The following is a 12,509-nucleotide window of genomic DNA, read 5'->3' as shown; positions in this document are numbered from 1 at the left end:
ACTCACAGCTTTGTTTGAACAAGGTCTGCTTTGTTAAAAAATGAGAGTGTTTTCTAATTTAACATGGGTGGAAAACAAGGTACAGCAGGGGGTAGTTTTGGTCATTTCAGAAGCCCTTATACATTATATATCCACAGCTTGAGAGAAACTCACCTACCGCACACACACATGAGCTGCCATTTATTGCTTTTGCTCAGGGCCCCTTTCACCAGAAGGCTATTGTAGCAGCTTTCCCATGTTTCTTTGCCGGACTTTGTTCATTGTCCTTCATTCCCTCCACTTTTCCACAGCTGGCACGGGCCAGCCACACTTACCTACAAGAGACAGTTATTGCTTCCCGGTAGACAAACAAAAACAGAACAGACATTGAGTTTCCTCAGTAAACCACCAGTCAATTTATCTTCATCTGAAGCCACGACACTTCATAAACATTTCGCAGGATTTTTTCCATCCAGCTTCTTCCCACAAGCTTGTAGCACCTAGAAATTCCACGTTTGGAGACTTGCCCCACGCCTCCCCTTCAAAGCACGCCTATTTATAGGGGCAAGGGAGGYGGCTCATGTCCAATTCTTCCTCTGAGTATTGTTATGGGGGAAACAGAGCGAGCACTATTTACAGCAAGACTATTCAGCCAGCCATCAGACCATAAGGCTGCGCTGAGCCAGCCCTACATTAACCACAGACAGCCCAAGCAGGCAGAAGTGACTAATGTAATTAGTGAACCACTAAGCATCTTCAGTCACATGCTTCAGTGACTGTCCTCAGAAAGCCATGAATGGCCCACCACAACTATGCCTGGGCCYTTAACATTGAATCATTTCATCCTTGACCTGAGGCATAAAAAAAAAAAAAGTAACCACTCACAACATGGATTTGGTCAGCAGCTAAGTGATGGTTGCTGGTTAACATTACAACCTCCTTCTCTTTCCTCAGGCCCTTTCCTTGACCCGTCACAAGCCCCATACATACGTACCCCCAAAACAGATGATATATAACGATGACACTGCTGAATTTCGTGTTCACATTATTCAAAGAGAAACGTATCCAGTCATCATAAAAACCAATGCAGACCATCAGGAGTTAAGCCAGAGACAAAAATCAGCATTTGTGTACCTCTAAATCAGAGGATGCAGTCTCATATGCCCTGCAATACGCTCTCAAGGACATGAAATCCCTTATGCCACAGTATTCAGAAGAAGGCTTGTGTCTTTCTGTATGTATGGCAAGGCACCAAAAAAACCAACTGAACTTCTAGGCATAATCTTAATTGCGGGGGGGGGGGGGGAAGCATCTCCCCAGGAGTCCTAAAAATGTATACACCCCAACCACAAGTTACTCCGCAACAGTTGTAGCTGTTTAAGGCAAGTACTACCATTTATGCAACAAGTTGAAACCTTAAAGCCCAAGGTAGTAGTGAAGTAAACCTTTGCTTGTGTTTAAACCATAGGTTTTCTCATTCTTAGGTTATGGTTACACCAGAGTCAAAGGTCCACCTCAGCTACCCTTCCTGGACACACCAGTTAGGGCCACAGACTTGTACCATTCAAAAGCTTCACAGCCACAGCCACGTTGAGAAGTGGAATAATAAAGCATTAGGCAGCTCACTTGGCTCTCCCTGGGAAAAGCTGGTGCAATCGTTTGCCATCAGCAGCTGCTACAAGCAAAGAGGCTGCTGTTAGCCTATGAAATCCCTGAGCCACAAGGTGCTGGGAGAGGACTTTAGAGAAACCTCACTAATATTTGCCCTGCTCTTATACTCTTCCCTAAGACAGAATAGCCTGTCACTATTTAATAACCTCTGACATATTCATGAAAGAGAAAAATAAAATCCAATGTAAAGGTATGAGAACCTCAAGACCCTGTGGGAAGGAAAGACTGCATGAAGAACTGCCTCGTTATTCAGTTTGAACCTACCTCCAACAAGTCCCCTACCATACACTTTTAAAAATTCTGAAGTGACCAAAGTAAAAACTGTTTGTTTTCACATGCTTTTTAAACTATGATTTAAACTATGATACAAAAACAATGTTTCCCAAACAATTTCCCCATACAGAAGAGGGAAAGCTTCAGACAGATTCAGAGTTGCTAGTTAAACTGACTTAATTTGGGAAGCAAGGAGGAAAGCGTGAATTGCCAGTAAATAATTCTCCACTGAAAAGTAAAACAAAGCGCACACCCACTCTCACACCCCCACACAAGCAAATTTCACACATAACCCTGTTAAAAAGGGTTACAAGCGTTGTGTCTTCATCCATTAGGAGGGTTCCAGAAGAATAATTACAATTAATCCATTACTTAATCTCCTAATCACTTCTGGGCAAACAGCATTCCCGGACATTAGCTAATGACACATTCATTTTCCTACCATCCTATTCATGAAAAATTTAACCATGAAAATAAATTGAGAAATGCTCAGGTAACATCAGTTACCTTATTTAAAAAGGTACAAGCAGGGAAGATTCGCAGCGGAGGCCTCCTCTACAGCAGCAATTTGCCATTGCTGGTGCAGCCGCAGAGACAGCCGTGCCGTCACGGGCGCGAGGAGGAAGGCTGCCCTGCGCCAGGGCTGGCATCGGGGAGCTGCCCCCCCCCCCCCCCCCCCCCCCCGTTCCCAGCTGCTCGCCCATGCATTAAGTGGCTCCTGGTCCACGAGCTGCATCAGTAACTGGATACACAGGGTCCCCCAGCAATTCCCCTTTACTCAATTCATTCTACTTAACACGTATTTCGCGGGTTTAAACACACAGTGAGTAAGTTTAACTGTCTCCTGGGACACAACAGCTAGGTGTTACCAGGAAAGTCTGAGAGCAGGCAACAGTAAGAAGAGAAGTTTAAACAGTATTTGCAACACTTCCGTTCTACGTCTCACTTTGTATGTTTAAGAAAGACCTTTAATGTCGATTTTTAGTTTATTACCAGAGGAAAGCGCAACAAGCCCTAAAGCTAAAATCATAAACCTATAATTTGAGCTCAGCAGCAGTTGGTATAATTCAGATCCCAGCCACAATGAGATGTCTCCAACATTATCAACTGTCAACAGTTATTACTCACTAGACACACAAGACAGCTTTGTTCTGAACTAGAAGCCACAACTGCAAGCAGCAGTAATTGCTACCAAAGGCAAGACACACAAGAAGTCTTGCCGTACAAAACACTCTCCAAAGAGAAATACAGCATGAACACAGAAGTCTTGTTATCTTCACTTGCAGCTATAAAAAAAAATAAAAAGCATGCAGATCCAGTAAAGGAGTAGAGAGAAAAGGGGATCCTAAAGAGACACTTGTTATCTATTCCAAGCTTAACGTACATTTAATGAAACATTCTGTTCATTAGTTATTGAACTTTCATTAGCAGTTTAAGGGAAAGCTACACACAGAAGCGATGAAATGCAATCAATTTCTCCTGAAATTGCATATGTTGCCACATTAATCCTCAACAAGTTCATCCCAACTGATATTAACCACCAAATCAATTAATACTAATAGCTCACCTTATTTTCACAGAGGGATCTTCACACTTCAGCAAGCCTCAGAAAGAAAAGGATATTTGTACAAAAGCAATTTACTTGTCTGGTCTTTTTATATTCATTTAGCTATGCACTTAATTATTTTGGCAGGTAATTGTGTCAGCTCAAGTTTCCTTACTCACAACTATCCTTCTGCAGACTCAGAGCACAAAGCAATCACATTTTTATAACTCCACAGCCTATAGCAACAGAAGATAGAAGGGTTTGAGTCATGGAGCGAAATCCTGACCCCACTGATTTCATTAGCAGTTCTGCCATCAAATTAATACAACTGGCATGACCTTCCCAGGAGACAACAATGACCAAATGAGAAAAATGTGTTTTATTAGAAACAAGCAAGCATAAGAGGATTTATGTTCAATCCTCCTTAAGCATAACACCTACATTTCTAACACATGCCATACAGATAACACAGTAAATGGAAGGTACATTTGTCCTCCTCTGTTGTGGCAGTGCAACAGGTTCTCTCACCATCACATGCTAAGTCTTCAAAAAAGCTTCTTTCTTCCTCCACCCCATATAATCACCTTGTACTTCAACACCCCCATTACCAGGGCTTAACAGAATTTTTGCACAGGCCCATTGCTATTTAGAAACAAAACAAGACAAATAGCTTTGGGGGGGGGGGGGAGAGCCACTTAATGCTGACAGCCTCTTCTTTTTTGGGTTAGTATCATGGTGAAAATCCTGCCAAAGTGCTAAGTAACTCACAAGTGCACAGCCTCAATCAATCAGTGCATCTCTAGAGCACCCTACACTCCTCTCCCCAGGGAGAAGTAGGTGTCAGCACCAGTCAAACTCAGACTCTAGGGAGGCTTTTCCAGGGGACTGAACACCAAGCACAACATTTGCCTACCCTTAGTTGTTCCTTGAGTTTCCTCCTGCCTGTTAAACCACTGCAGCTAGCTCGTGTTTTGCCCATCACAGTTCCCACATACGTATGGGATGCATATACCTGTGTGAAAGAGTACTATGCTGAAAAACTTTGAGTTCTCTGGAACGAGATAGCTCAGGTACCAGAAACAGTGCCTGGAAGCATTAAAGGTAGCAGAACGCGGTTGGCGGCTCTTTTGCTTCAGCTCTTTCTGCAGGGCACTTCACTGGGGAACCGCAACAAAGCTCAAGCTAAGGACTCCTGCAATTAACAACTGCTTTACGCTGCAGCTAGTAAGAAGGTGAGACAGCAACTTCTGTGATTAGAAGTGCTTCTCTGCTAGTTCAGTTTCTGTAATTTGCGCAGTGTTTTGCATTCTGGTCTCTCGCTCAGGCTTGGCTAATGGTGCAGAGAATCCAAGTCTTCAGGGAAGATGCTTAACCTTTTTTTTGCCCCCAAGTTGGAACAAGTAAGCCGTATGACCATCAGGGATGGATACTTAGTCACCATAACAGCTCTCCATCTCTCAGCAGATTAGACCTCAAACTTTTTGGATCAAGAAACACTTTCATCTCTTAAAAGCACAATGGAAAAGGAAGATGATCTTATGGGGGGAGGGAGGGAACTAAAACCAGCCATATCTCTGTTGTTTAATGTGGTTCTCTAGATCGCCTGTCACGTGGTCAGCAAATGACACCTTTAAAAGTGCCTCTGAAATCATATCACACAGACAGCACTTCTAAGGAATCTGCAAAGTCCAGTGCAGGTCTCTGATGAAGGAGCAAGCTACAAGCAGAAGACTAGCGCAAGTTACGCATGTGTGGATAAAAATGCAGATAGGACATGAATTAAGGCTTTAACAGAAGTTTCAAACAGCATCAGAATTCTCCAGAAACTTGGTGGCTGATGAAACTATAGGAAGCAGGCTTAAGGTTTTAAGACATGCTTTTGATAAGCAGAAAGCAAAGTGATTTGGAGAGCTGATACAACTGGATCAGCAAAATGTAAAAAGCCCTGCTAAAACACTGGTTGTGATATGAAGATAGATGCCATTTGCCCAAGGCTTCATTTGGTGATTGAATTTCAAGGAGTCGCAGGAAAAGCCCTTGAACAGAATATAGTCATGGGCCTGAGTGCCAGGGAACAGCATAAAGAGCCTGATCAGTTCCCAAGGTCAATAATTGCAAGAGTAATGACTGACAGTGGGACAGTAAACTTTCAAAGCTCACGGGGTTTTTATGGTCCAGGAGAACAAGGCAGTGCTGGAACAGGATGAGACTGCAAATCAGAGAGGCAAGGAGAGGATGTGAGATCAGTGCTGCAAGAACTGTTGAAGGTAGGTGGAAAGTAGTTGGGAAGCCTGTCCTGGATTAACAAGGAAAACAAGTCTCCTCCCGTTCTCCCCTCCCCAAACTGAGTGGAGAGACAAAGGACAGAACAGAACTTTTCTTAGAAGAAGAAAAAGAAGGAGGACTGTGAAGAAAGGACAAGAGATCATTCAAAACAACAAATATGTCACTTCTATGATAATGGAGAGTCTGACAGACAAGCAGTAACCAGATCCGAGCAGGATTTGCTTTCACTTGCGGAAAGCCTGGAGCCTGACTGTATTGCTTATCAGGGAGGGTGGAAAGCCAGAGGGAGGGCTGGTGTGATTTCAAATGAAGAAGATGGCTAGGTTATTGTAAAGGGAAAAAAAAAAAATGCAAACTAAGTTTTGAAGCTTAATGTAGCAAATTTTCTCCCAGTTTTCCCATGTGAGCGAGGAGGGACAAGATAAAGGAGACCACGGTATTCATGATCTTGCAGAGTAAGTGTTGGTAGAGCAGAAAATTATGGACAAAGTGTAAGGCCACAGCATTCTGGCAGGAGGTTTTAAATCTTTAAATGCAAGATGTTTTGAGTGAGAGATAAGAGATGTTTTCCAGCTGTGGTTTAGCTTTAGCCTAGAGAGATGCTGTTATTCTATAAGGTAGCTTCCTGAGAGTATTTTTTACAACAAAAGAAGAGGAAACTCTTGTCTTCTGAGAGCACTATCATCAGCCAGTTTCAGAATAAATGGCAGAGCACTGGCTGGTAACAATGCAGGATGATGTGGGTCTCACGTCAGGGCAGGGAAAAAAAAAAAGAAAAAAGAGACAGACTTCTTTCCTTGGGTAGCTGGTTAGAGTTGCAGTTCTCTGAAGGAGGCTGTGGAGCGTGTACAGCTTTACATGGGGAGAGCAGAGAAGAGCTATTCTTTTATGAAAAGACATTTTGGAAAGAAAAGATAACATCTTTTTCCAGACAGCAAGGAGACACTGCTCCTGCCCCTCCACACTCCCCAAGGAGGAGTGAACCTGTCCCCAAGCACAGCGATTTCACGCGAGCCCTCCCTGCTCTGCTGCAAAAGCTGAGCACRTGGCAGCAAGAGCCACGATGGCCAAGGGGCCACTGGCAGCTCCTGGCTGTCCAACCTCTCCTACCATTCTCTTCACATCAGCATCAACCACTGCTACCCGTGAGGGGCAGCTCCTGGCACCAAGGGCAAGGGTGGCACAGCCGAGACAAGTCATGGCCACATACTGGTCTCTTGGGAGCAGCTACCTGTCCTCCTCTCCTCCACAAGCCTGGCCACCTCTGCAGGCAGGCGCCACACTCAGCCCAAAGGATGCTGTCTGCGGGAAGCTTCGCATGCAATGCATTCCAAGTTCACCAGCTGAAATTTCCTCAAACTTTCTGCAATCCCTTCATCTCCACAAAATGCCCTTCAACAGAGTAATCAAGTTACTGCACACCAGAGAACCACCCTGCATCAAAGTCTCCACATCATTCTGCAAAGGGAAAGACAGTCCTGCCCTTCGGTAAGTCACACGGTTAGACAAAGTAAATGAGTTATCAATAAACCCTCGATTGTTCAATGAGATGTTGCTAATCGGAAGACAAACACACACCGCCAGAAGCCATGACGTTACAGTAATAATTTTCAAGTTATGCTTGATGTTTCTGCGATGAAGCTATTTTCAGTCGCTTTGAATCTTCAGAGAAGTCACTCTGGATCAAAAAGTGGTTGTGATTGTTCTTAGCTCAGATGCTTGTGTTTAATCAGTTCAAGTGTTTAAATTATTAATCCATGAGGTGGAAAACTGTACTAATGTTAGGAACAGAGCACAGGAAGGGGAAAAACAATTAAACATAAAGACATACTGAATAATGCGAAGCTATGCAGAACTCTGCTGCACAAGATTACTGTGTCCAAAGGTAAAAAGATCCTTTAGCTTAAACACCTAATACATTCCAAGTATTTATATTATTGCAGTGTGGGCTACAAAAATCATAAAATAGACAGACTTGCTGCTACAAGAAGAAATGTTTCCCAACCACAATGCAAAATGATTGTTTTCAACAATCCATCTCTCATCACTTACCTATAGACATAACTTCTTGCTCTTCTACTTTGACACCAACTTTGTCCTTCTCCATCTTGCTTTTCTAGGCCAAGGGTTTGCCCAAAACTGCAAAAGAGACCTCCTAGGTGGAGGATATATGGGGGAAAACACTGCAGCCTTGTTAGATAACTTCCCCTGCAATAATTACCACAGAAGGAAGCCGGTTAGAAACTAAGGATGTAGGTCCCCAGGTAGATTAAACAGCTGTGGTGACAAACCAGGTAGAGCAACAGCCCTTAGGAATAAACCACCTCCCCAGCACTCCTTAATCACTGGCCACTTTTGTAGGAGAATAAACTCTTAAAACAAGTCTGTTTCAATGTTAATGGATTAGGTATGTTATTCCAACTCTTGCCTGGTTCCTCTGAAGACTTGACTTTATCCACTGAAACTAATGGAGAAGGTCAAGAAAGAGGCATATTTACATTGTGCACGTGAGAAAAGAAAAACTAGATGTTCTACTGCCAAGATAGACACATTTTCATGTTGAACCCCAGCATCAGTACCTTTATTTCAAAAGGCTTAGTCAATTAAGTTGATAGCACACACTGGTAGTTTGAGCACACAAAAAATAAATAGGTCATTCTTATTCCAGCAAACAATCCRGCTCTTCTCCCAGCCTATTACCAGCTGCCACCCAACATGCAACATTGCCTGTCATGGGGACAGGTAACAGTTATTGAGGAACAACCTGCTCCCACACAATCTAAAACCCTTTCTTGGCTTGTGCAATATCACAAAGATTGGGCCCACTACAGAGAAGACAAAACCTCTACCTTTGCTAAGAGATACCCAGTAAGATGTTCAAGGCATTTCAACTTGCTTCAAGCCATTACCAGCTGCTATTTTAATCACTCTGCTTCTATAGTCTGGGCAGCATACCAAAGATCATGAAGGTTTGGGTTTATGTTTAATTTAAAAATCATCTCACAAGGAAGAATCATTCCTCCATTTTATTAAGCAAAACCCATAGGCTGCTGACAGTGCTATTATAGGTGGCAACATCAATAGAATGTGTGTGTGCATATATATATATATAAAAGTAAGAAATATAAAAAAAAGTGTAAAGAGAAGGAGCTGAAAGGTTACTAACAAAAAGAGAAAGCAAGACCCCTGAGACATCTCCTCTGTTTGATACCTTTATATATAAGCCAACAGTTAAAGCTCCTGCCTAAGATTCCCCAGGTAACCTACAAAACATTTTATGGCATCATTGTTCAGACCAATCCTCAAGTCTCCAGTAGAGCAATTTATAATGGAGTGACATGCCTATTCTTAACAAAATTCTTCACAAAGCAAGCAGAAAACCTACAATGCAGATACATCATCTGTTTTGAAAATAGCATTGGCTCAGATTGAGCTATAATGGGAAAGGGGCCTGTTCTGATGCATAAGGTCCTGGACACCACTGCTCAGAGGAAAAGCATCTGTGGAACACCACCAAAGAGACCCAGCTTCACAAGGAGCAGCAGAAAAATCAGAGCAGCCTCCAGCACCACTGCCTGTCCAACTGCTCCCAGGTACAGGGGATCCCAAGTCCTCTTCCTCCTCAGAATTGATTATCCAGCCATTGTAATCCTTCATTCAATATTCTCTTTCAGCCTACATCAGCTTTTTACTCATTCTTGCCAGATTGCACTTTTGTCATTAGTTCTGATTATAGATATAGATGAGATGATAGTACTTCCATTCGTTCTTCTCCCCCCTCCCCCCCCTTCCTTCTTTATGTGCCTTATGCTGTAACTCTAAGGATAATTACTTTGGAGGCTGAAATTTCACATTCTTGCTCTCAGCCCAGAAGTGCACATCTGAAGATGATCTGCTTGGTCATTTAAGGTTTTTAAAATGTATCCTCAGATAAGCACAGYTGCATTTCTAACAGTAACTAAAAATATTGAACTTAAGAAAGGAAAATTTGATGTGACATTTTGCATTTTAGTTAACGTTTACAACCTTCTGAGATACAAAGCTCTAGTTGCTCTGGAAACCGTAACTTGGACACAACTGTGTATATACATTCACCTCCTAGCTATAAATGAAAACACTTCAGCAACACTGCAAGCTCATGTGACAAACATTTTTAAAAACAAGTATTTGCATCATGATCTTTATATGGGAAGCACATATCCTGAAGTCCTCAACACAGGCACAGTTCTCTGGCTGCGTTTCCATTATGCCTCAAGAGAAATGACTGAGCAGGAGACAGAAGTCAGGAGAGAGTGTGGACCTACCACTAAGACAACTCCTCAGATAATCATGTGTTTTCCAACCTTCCCTTATTTCAGGGATATGCCAGGGATTCAGGGCAGGGACTATTTCTTCCTGTGTTTGTGTGGTGCCTATCACACTGCCGGCACAGCTGGAAGTAAATGCTTATACCAAAAGAAGGACTTAAAAGACTGATGCATGTGTTGCACAAGTAGGGATCTTGCACAGAATGCCTTCAACCGCTGGTTCAGGAGAAGACAAGAGGATGGCTGGGAATGGAGGAAGACAGCAAACAGAAACAAGAAAGCAGAAGGAGACCACCAAAAAAAGAGTAGGAGGAATAAATGCTAGATACATGGAAGAGGGTTTGACACAGGAGAACACAAGAAGCCAGATTTTTAAAAGAGGGAAAAATATTACACATGTAGACAACAGCCTGAGTGCTGGTTGCTGTGGAAACCATAACTTTGAATTCAGTGGCTAAAATCTAGCATTTCTATTTATACCATGCTCCTCACTACAGCATGAGAACTTAGTCTGAGAAATGGTGAGAGCTGGTATCAAACAGGTCTTTTCCCCCCATTATATACAGCGGTCCTTTCAAACGATGCATCACAAGATTTTTCCAGTGTTCCTGGCTACTGAATGCCTACGCTGTACAAACACCATAAGCACCTCTGATTAAAAAGTGTTTTCTCTTCCAAACAAAAATAGATGAATCACTGGACAGATATTAGGTAGGATTCCCAGAATTCTACTTCAGTCAAGAATAACTAGACAAGACAAAAAGGCAGTTTAAGACAATAGTGTACCTTGTTTCTTTTAAACCAAATTACAGTCACCATCACATAAGATTACACAGGGCCACATCTCAAAGTCAGTTATCATTAAGGATTCCAAAATGCAGTCTTGAATATACTGTAAAGCATAATTTGATCATTAATGCAAGAGCAACAATAACAAAAAGGCTATAGATTAAACTCTTTTTAAAGGGATTCTCCAACAACTTCTCATTATGAAGTTGCTCTGCTATTCAATAAGCAAATGGCTTCTTCTTCTGCAGGAAACATGATTCTTGGACAGTAAGTGTTTCCCACAGCCTAAGTGGGAGCAGGACTAATCTGCCTCTAGCCAAAACAGAAGCGTGCCAAGCCCCCACAGGTATATCACGTTCCTCTTCTACATCCACCACTCCAGGGGCCTGGAAGGGAAGGAAAAAAAGTTTTCCTCACCATCACATTTTATCTTGAGCATATAGAAGTGCTAGTGTAGCACCTTCATTGCCATTCACAGAATAACAGAAAAAAAAAAACCTGCTCATCACCCTCATGTTTAAGACACTTCCCAAGACCGCTCTGCAGAGCGGTCCCCAAATCRAAGAGCTTGCAGTCTACAAGGACAATTAAAGGAAATGCAGAGAGAGAGAACCACAGCGCTTTCCAAGGTCATGCGAGTCTTTAAAATCCTGTGGGACAGCCCCATCCACATGGGCTAACATGCTAGGAAGCAGCAAGGACAACTGTTACAGGTAACCTGATAAACGATGCTCTGCCTGAACAAGCCAGCATTTGCAAGGGGAAGGGCAGACCGGGATCTTATACGGATGGGAGTATGGAGCAAATACCCGTAAGAGGGGCTCTAATGGCAGCTGCATCTGAAGGGGTCAGTGGAAGATGCTCTCTGCCCGATCACGCCCTTACAGCTAAGGCAAAGGAAGTCTCTTCTGCCCTTGTTCCATAATTTTATATCACAGCACTGAAGTGTCATTGAACTTGACAGAAGCATTTTAATAATAAAGGAAGGAGAAAGGATGCTCTAATCACAGATTAGGTACCCGAGTAATCACTCCATAGATCTCAGCTTCTCCTAATTTATTCCAATACATTTTTAAATCAGAATTTCATACATAGAAAAAATGATTAACAAATCATAAACACTACCTATTTTCCAACTGTAGCCAGCTTTCACTATCCCAGAGTCTTCTGGCTGCTTGGGAGTAGGGGGAGGGGAAGAGAGAGGTTTTTGGAATTAAGGGAAGGTGAGGAATGGAAAGTCAGTTTCTCTCTACACTTTTCAATCTCTGGTAGTAATGAGCTGTACACAGAAATTAAGCATCCATTTGTGCAACTCTATTTAAGACTGCATCTATGCAAGTACTTGCATTTAAGTCCAGGATTGTGTGCATTTGCCAGCAGTCCCTAACTTGAGCAAGGACTGCACAGGCAAACCACAACAGGAGTAATTTAAACCAGTTTTCAAATAATCAAAACTATAGCCTATGTATGCTTAAATTCACACCCCCGTATGCAGAAATACATGATCTTTGCCTACTCTACACAAATCAGTGACACACTCCCTAAATTACACTGCCCGTATTCCCACGGCACTGTCAGGTAAAGCTCAGTCACAGTCACTCAGGCAGGAAGGGCCCCCAGGAGGTCTCCAGCCCAACCTCCTGCCCAAAGCAGGGCCA

Source organism: Apteryx rowi, unplaced genomic scaffold (genome assembly GCF_003343035.1).
Source record: "Apteryx rowi isolate R43461 unplaced genomic scaffold, aptRow1 scaffold_46, whole genome shotgun sequence".
In the NCBI taxonomy this organism is placed as follows: Eukaryota; Metazoa; Chordata; class Aves; order Apterygiformes; family Apterygidae; genus Apteryx; species Apteryx rowi.
This window is presented reverse-complemented; position numbering follows the sequence as displayed.